The 8,642-nt window shown below is 34.2% G+C and overlaps 1 protein-coding gene across 1 annotated transcript in view; it reads left to right on the forward strand.

Moving 5' to 3' along the window:
• The window catches only part of LOC118735296 (protein rolling stone), a 144,640-nt gene that overhangs the window by 1,931 nt on the left and 134,067 nt on the right, over positions 1-8,642 (forward strand). The window lies entirely within an intron of this gene.

The raw sequence follows: 8,642 nt of genomic DNA on the forward strand, positions 1-8,642 counted from the left end.
CAAAAATCAACGGAATTTTTTAGCCGCTTGAAACTTGCACTTCTTCAGACTAGAATTGAATGTGCTACAAAACTGCATACCAGAATTTTTTCTAAAGATTCTGATTGAAAAGTTTGAAATTTGGGTGAAAAATTGCAAAATTTTTATAATTTTTATACAAAGTCTAAAATCTGAATTTATATGGTGTTTGATGTATAGCCAGCTAGGCTTTTATAAAAAAATAATAAACATTAAATAAACAAAAGACAAATAGCCAAAACTGGTCAAAATATCGCACTCCTATTATTTTGTGGACAACTGTACATATATGTGATCATGGGCGGTGCCACGCCCATTTTCCAAAATTTTACCATAAACGTATTTCTTACTAAAGAATTGTTGCAAGCATCAATTTTTAATAAATTAGCTTTAATATTTACTGATTTATCGAAGATTTTGTATTCTCTAAATTACCGTTATATGGGATGTGGGCGTGGTTATTGTCCGATTTTAAAAATTTGCGGCCATTTGATATACTGTGGCAAGGCTAACATGTATTCCAAGTTTGGAAGAAATTGGTGCAGCGGTTACTAAGATATACACATGTAACCATAAGTGGGCGTGGCTACGCCCATTTTCCAAAAGTTTATAATATTCTTATGTTTCGTCTGAAAATTATTGTAAATATCAATTTTGAGTGAATTATCTTCAGTAGTTACTAAAATATCGCAGTTTTCGTATTTCTGGAAATTACCGTTATATGGGAAGTGGGCGTGGTTACAGTCCGATTTCGCCCATTTTCAATACCAACTTACCTTGGATTAATGGAAACCTACATACCAAATTTCGTTGAGATATCTCAATTTTTGCTCGAGTTATCGTGTACACGGTCGGACGGACAGACGGACGGACAGACAGACATGGCTTAATCGACTTCTCTATTCATTCTGAGCATTTATGTATACATTTGTCTATATCTATCTCGATTCGTTTTGGCTGTTACAAACAACCGTTATGTGAACAAAATTAATATACCCTTGTGCACAAGTGCGCTCGGGTATAAAAATTTGCTTGTTAAGAAGTGTATCTTAAAATAACTGCATAGACATTTATGTTAAAAGTGTAAAATATGTAAATGTACTTACATAAACTTTCCCATGAATACCATCAAATCTATGTATGCATGCATGCATATGAGAAAATCGAAAAGTCGATACAATCTACAGCCGAAAGTAAAATTTTTGTATAGATTTCGTACTGAAGGAACGATTTCATTTCCTAACACTGTGAGGAACTAAGCAAAATGGTCTAGTGTATTTCGCAAAAGGTCTGAAAAGAGTAGTATGTATAAGCTCAATATTCAAATACATAATCCACCAACCGATAATTTTATATATTAATTAAAAAATAATTTGCATTAGTCTGAACTTAAAAAATTATAAATCAGAAGGATAAAATAGTATTTAAAATAATTAATAATAATAATTCAACAATAAAAAAATCCATTTCATTGACGAAGGGGGGAGCGGGTCTATCCCCCTTAACACTTTACTTAGCTATCCTCAATTTCGGAATTTTTGTTATATTCGAAACTTGAACCAATTTTTTCCATAAAACGTCATTGCGCCCTAGACGTTGTGAAATCTACAAACGCTCTACCTTTGCAATTGTTGGAATGCATTTTTTAATTTATTGAAACCATAAAACCAAAGTTACCCGCACGCATATTCATGACAACATTTACAACTTTTCTCTTAATTTTAAAGGTCTGATTATGCATACTTAGCATAACTTCGCACAACTTCTTAAACGTAACACAACTTTACAAAACTTAAGGCTGATTATACTTCGCATTCAACCAAATTTACCTTATGCATCGACGCAAAAGGGTTATTCACGGTGTGTGAACAAAAACAGCTGATTTTTGGTTTCTTTAGGTAAATAGATTTGTTTACAGAAAAATTCATTTAAGTGGTTTTAATGGGGTATATTTGTAGTCCAAATTAAGTCGGCACTAAAGTTCTTTGCAGTTTGACTTAATTTTCAATACAATGTCTGTAAAAATATGTAAATAAAATACGTATGTTTTTTACCATGTTTTGACCGACAACGAAAACACTTTGAAAACGAGTTTTGGGATTGTGGGCTGAAGACTGTTCACACCGGCTGTTAGTGTTTTCGTTGACATTTCTTACATCCTCTGATTACAGTTTCGCTACGCAAGAACCAAACCAAAATGCTTTTCCCTCATTTTCTTTTCATTAGCAACCTTTTAATTTCATTCTTATTTTACTTTGGCCAGCCAATTAACAATAAATCCGAAATGGCGTATTAAAGATGAGAAAATATGACTTCCACTTCGGTAAATAATCGAAAAAAAACTAGTGACGACACCGATTGGAATGAGTGGAATGTGAGTTTTCAAGTAGTTTTCAGCGAAAACTGGTTTTCGTTTGACAGATTTTACATGGACGAAAACACAAGTTTTAGGTCGAAAACCAGTTTTAGCAACGAAAACCTGTTTTCGATGTCGGTCAGAACATGGAATTTATTAAAAACATAAGTAAATAACTGCATATATAAACGAGCATAAAAATACCTTTCATTTGATATATAATTTTATATGGTTAGGTTTAAGGACAACTCGTCGCCTGGGTAAAAGATTGTCGTAAGCGCAATTTTGACGATTTTTAGTTCTAGATGCAGTTATATATTTTGAAATAAGGTCTTTCGATTGGCGTTATCAATTTTTAGATATCTCCTTTAGTTTCCGAGATATTGACTATAATTTTTTCGATAATTCAGTAAAAATTTAGTTAGTGATGCAGTCATATTAAACTAATCAATATCTTAAAATTGGCGTTCTCCATTTTTTAATATTGTGGACAAATGACGCTTACGAAAAAATTTTACCAAAGAAAATCCTTTATAAACTAAAAACTAATTAACAATAAACATTAAAAATTAAATAATTTAAGAATTTTGTGAACTAGTAACATTTTCAGAAGCTTTGGAGAAAATCTATCTTCGCCTTTTTGAGAAATTGCATTCCAAATTTCAATCGCGATTTCCCAAAACCTGCCGAAACTAACATACGACAATCTTTTACCCAGGCGACGAACTGCCAACAGCGAAATAAAACAATTGTATGGATATTTTAATATAAAATGAAAATTTTGAATAAAAAATAGCGCTATATTTTCTTCCAAATGTTAACATATAAAATCATATTTTAATATTTATTGATATTGCGAAAGATTTTTTATTATGAATCATATATTTAAAGGTGTTTTTGTACTCTTTATTACCTTGTGCATATCTTTTAATTTAGTTAATTACGTATTTTTTTTTAAGAAAAACAAATTTTTAATAAAATAGTTTTTATTTCAATATTAAATCAGAAGACTCTTAATTACCTTTCCAACCATATCCATACTTTGAAATTTGGTTCAAATCTTTTCTAAATATAAGCTTTTGAAAATGTTGACAATTCCACATTTACCCTCCCTATGAATTTGCAAAAAAAAATGTATTCCATTAAAACCATGGCCCGCCCGCTATGCTCACTTTTTCTTTTTTTAGCTGAATTCCCCTAATATTTTTTCCATGCATCTCTGTAAAAATATTGCTATTGGTACCACTGCAATTGAAATGTCACTTAAGAAAACGTGAGGCAAAATCTAAACTCAACAGATCGCTAATTTTTTACAAGTTCTGCTAATTTCTGGGTAATGGAATACATACAAAATGCAGTCAACATATTTTCACCTGACAGTTTGAAATTTATGCGAAGTTATTCGAAGTATGCATAATCAGATTATAAAGCTTAGTTTCACTATCATCCCAATTCTGAATATTCCCGAGGATTTCATTTCTCGCGGATTTTACTTTGCTCGAGAATAAAATCCTCCTATTCGAAATTGCCAGGGAGCAGCATTTTCCCCGAAAATTTGGGAGCAGGAAATTCGAAGAGCTGTTTGACAGTTATTTTGACAGCTCAACTCCCGCCATTTAATTTGCGTGTTTTACACATAAAAGTGCGTTTCCCATAAAAGAGTATTTCAGATTAAAGTTGTTAATAAATTAGTGAGCAGAAATTTCAAATCTGTGTTTTAAATTAAAGCTCAATCTTTTAACTACACGGGTGAGTTGAAAGGTTTAATTTAGATCGCGCGTTTTTCTGTAATAACCCGAAATAAGTGGGCAAATAGGATAAGAGTACCCTTTGCTAAGTCCAGTTGTCACTGTGAATTTTGGAAGCCACATTATTAATAAACTAGTGCTCCGGAAATTTAAATAACGGGTGATTTTTTAAGAGCTTGATAACTTTTTTTTTAAAAAAAACGCATAAAATTTGCAAAATCTCATCGGTTCTTTATTTGAAACGTTAGATTGGTCCATGACATTTACTTTTTGAAGATAATTTCATTTAAATGTTGACCGCGGCTGCGTCTTAGGTGGTCCATTCGGAAAGTCCAATTTTGGGCAACTTTTTCGAGCATTTCGGCCGGAATAGCCCGAATTTCTTCGGAAATGTTGTCTTCCAAAGCTGGAATAGTTGCTGGCTTATTTCTGTAGACTTTAGACTTGACGTAGCCCCACAAAAAATAGTCTAAAGGCGTCAAATCGCATGATTTTGCTTATTTACGAAGCCATTCAACCAGAAATGAGCCTCATCGCTGAACAAAATTTGTCGATAAAAAAGCGGATTTTCTGCCAACTTTTCTAGGGCCCATTCACTGAAAATTCGACGTTGTGGCAGATCGTTCGGCTTCAGTTCTTGCACGAGCTGTATTTTATACGGTTTTACACCAAGATCTTTGCGTAAAATCTTCCATGTGGTCGAATAACACAAACCCAATTGCTGCGAACGGCGACGAATCGACATTTCACGGTCTTCAGCAACACTCTCAGAAACAGACGCAATATTCTCTTCTGTACGCACTGTACGCATTCGTGTGGTTGGTTTAATGTCCAATAAAGTAAACTGAGTGCGAAACTTGGTCACAATCGCATTAATTGTTTGCTCACTTGGTCGATTATGTAGACCATAAATCGGACGTAAAGCGCGAAACACATTTCGAACCGAACACTGATTTTGGTAATAAAATTCAATGATTTGCAAGCGTTGCTCGTTAGTAAGTCTATTCATGATGAAATTTCAAAGCATACTGAGCATCTTTCTCTTTGACACCATGTCTGAAATCCCACGTGATCTGTCAAATACTAATGCATGAAAATCCTAACCTCAAAAAAATCACCCGTTATTAGTGCTAAATTAAAACTTAGTCTTTTAACAACACATGTGCGTTGAAATATTTAGATTTCAATCGCGCGTTTTCATGTTATAACCCAAAATAAGTGTACAAATAGCAAAGGGTACCCTTTGCTAGGTCCAGTTGCCACTGTGAATTTTGGAAGCCGCATTATTAATAAACTAGTGTTCCGGAAATTTAAATACATATTAGTGCTAAATTAAAATTTAGTCTTTTAACTACACATGTGAGTTGAAATATTTTGATTTCAATGGGGCGTTTTCATGTAATAAACCAAAATAACCTAGCTTCCATTAGGCTTATTAAGATTTCTACCTGTTCCTCATTTGTGGTTTTGGAGCTAAAATGAAAGCTTAACCCTCTAGTAGGCCAATTTTTTTATGAGGTGGGTGATTTTAGCACGAGGAATCCAAAAATTATGTCCATTTCGATCTGTGATAGTAACTTTTTCCTACAGGGGAGAAAAACCAAGACCGTCTGGAGACGGGCTCGCCGATATACTTTGACGTATTTTCAGCTTTCTCTTACACAATGTTGACCTACGAACCGGCAATCCCGTCTGCAGACGAAAATGCAAACTGGGTTTTTATATGTCGGCAAGCCGGTCTGTAGACGGTCTGTGTTCGAAAGCAATTTTCTCCATTTCGAATGGTGACATAATTATAAAACTTATATCAAAATACGGTGCCGATTAAAATAAAACGGATTGACATAACGGATTCAAATTTACTTCGCCGTAAGGGTACGGTTTTTGTCTAAAGATCGTGTCTTACGAATATAGAAAAAAATTATTAGAGGTGCAATAAAAAGGTGTTTAGTTAACGTCCGTATGGAGGCGGTTCAACCTACTAGAGGGTTAAACGTTTTGTTACACCAAATTTCCTTTAAATTGTAATTAACTTACATTACATTGTAGCAGTTCCCTTTTAAAATACCGGTGAAAATTCTCCCAGAATAACGAAATCGATTCTCCTCCTTTTTGACATTCGTAATACCTACTTTTTTCCCGAAATACATTTTCCCTTTTTCGAAGGTCGTTTAGAATAGGAGAATAGGGAAAAGAGGAAAAATCCTCAGGAAATTTTTATTCATGATAGGAGGAAAGAGAAATGAGGAAAAATTCCTCGGAAGTTTCTATTCAGAATCGGTCTGTATGTCTAATTCAATGGCATTTGCGGTCAAATAAGTGAAAACAAATTGTCAAACGGGAGTAAAAAATGGTCTCTTGATTGGTTTAGATCAGAATAGGGCTTCAGTCGAGTACATTCGATGCTAAAGCACCTATTTGTAAATTTTTGACCCATAATATCATCGTTAAACTATGAATAAAGAAGAAAATTGTGTCAAAATTTGTCGATACAGGCCAGTGTCTAGGATTTCCTCAAATTTCGTATTTTCTTTATTTGAGACAAAAGCTATTTGACCCATATTCGCTGTTTGATTTCTGGAAATACATGTATTCAAAATACTTTCGAAGTTACTTACGGCAATTCCGATTATTTTCTCTAGACTTGCTGCACCTATTAAAAGGAATCAGATAAATTAGCTGAATTTTACTGTTGTTTTATAAAAACCCGGATAAAAAAGTAAACTGCGTAGTATTTTTCGCCAATATTTTTCAGTAGTCAAAATTAGACAAACACAAAGCTTTTCCGATTCCCATTAGACCATAGTCTATAGATATAAGCTCAGTTTAAAAAAATTTAATCAAGTTTAAAGTACATCCATCTTTTGTATTGATATTTTAAATAAAGAGTGAAAGTCTCTCAAGTGGGTCACCCAAAATTGGACGGTCACAATTTTTTCGCAAGCAGAATAAATTGGTTTATTCTGACAGTTTTTCTCTCCCAACAATCTGTTTCATATGTCGACTTTCTCCACAAACACTGTGCGACAATTTTATGACATTTCAAACCAGCACGGACTTTGCTAACATTTTCTGAAAGTATACCCATCCAGTAGTAAAACACTAGATGGATTTCCAAAAGTGAGATCGTATTTTTATTTTATGGCCTACCAATATTTTCATGTCTCGGCCTAAGTACTTTTCCAAAAAGTGAAAAATATGGTTAATATAAATGTCTGAGCGAAATTAAAGGTACTAGTGTTCGCCCAGCGGTTGAAATTCAACCGCTAAAATTAATTATAGTTTATGTGAGTTGAGTTGAGGTGAAATAACATTAAATGGAAAGGGTTAAGTGGAGGGGAGTTTAACTTAGCACTTAGCATATCATAATATTTCATAGCATAATATACCGTACCGTAATATAAGATTAAATAACATAACATATGTAGCATAACACACCATAACATAACATCGAACGTTCTTCAGTTGTATCTCCTTTTTATACCTACCACTTTCTTCCTCTCTATCTTTGTCTCTATCGTTATTTAAGTTTATTCCCCTTATTCTAGAACCCGAGCTACGCTACGAAAAACGAAAAATCCACATGCTGCAACCCTTGCGGAAACATGTGCAGCATTGCCAGCTATAAGTAGTTTTTCGAAGATAGCTGAATGAAGGAAACCAAAGTGGAAAGGAATTAAAAAAACACTCATAATGTGCTTGTTTATTGTAAAATTAGTTAATTTTACATATTTTGAGGTAAATTTTGAGGTAAAGATTCTGATGTACTTGGTATTATAGCAGCAGAGTAAGCGGGCGCTATGGCAATGGATTCACAAAGGTATGCGGAGCTGTCGGGCATAGTAACCATGGGCGCATCTATGCCAGCTTCTGGTTGAATTGTTGAACCATAAGCCAGAACTCCTCCTATGCCTGAAGCTCTGATTCTCAATCCAGCTACTGCAATAACAGCTTCTTCCAAGCCATTGAAAACATGCACTTTGATAGGTCCACCACCTGTTGCGCTTGCTTCTGCCTTCGGCCGCGCTTAGGAATTATAACCCTTACTAAGTAGAATTCTCGTTTCTGTGTTGCGGGGAAGAGGGGCTTCCGCATGCCAAAGGTATACAACATTTCTTGTGCATATCACTCCGGCTAGGCCGTCCACAGTATTTTTGCGCGGAACACACGTCGAAATTTGCAAAAAAGTGCATAGCGCAAACCGAGTTTATTAATAAGCTAGTGGTAGGAAATTTGAAACATGTATCTTAAATAAAATGTGAATCCTTTGATTACACGTGTATGTTAAACCTTTTTGATTCGGGTTATGGTTTGGACACAACAACTGAAAATCGTTGTAGATTAACTAAACCGGACCCAAGTTTCTCGATAAGGGGCAACAAATATTCTTTTTTGCTCGCTTATATAAAGCAGTGGATAAAAATATACGTATATGCGAAAGGCAAATTTATCTGTTTAAATGAACACCACAAATATTTCTTGCAAACACACATCGATTTACATCTTTTATTTCGCCTCCG

This window comes from Rhagoletis pomonella, unplaced genomic scaffold (assembly GCF_013731165.1).
Source record: "Rhagoletis pomonella isolate Grant_MI unplaced genomic scaffold, Rhpom_1.0 Rhpom_scaffold_00003, whole genome shotgun sequence".
In the NCBI taxonomy this organism is placed as follows: domain Eukaryota; kingdom Metazoa; phylum Arthropoda; class Insecta; order Diptera; family Tephritidae; genus Rhagoletis; species Rhagoletis pomonella.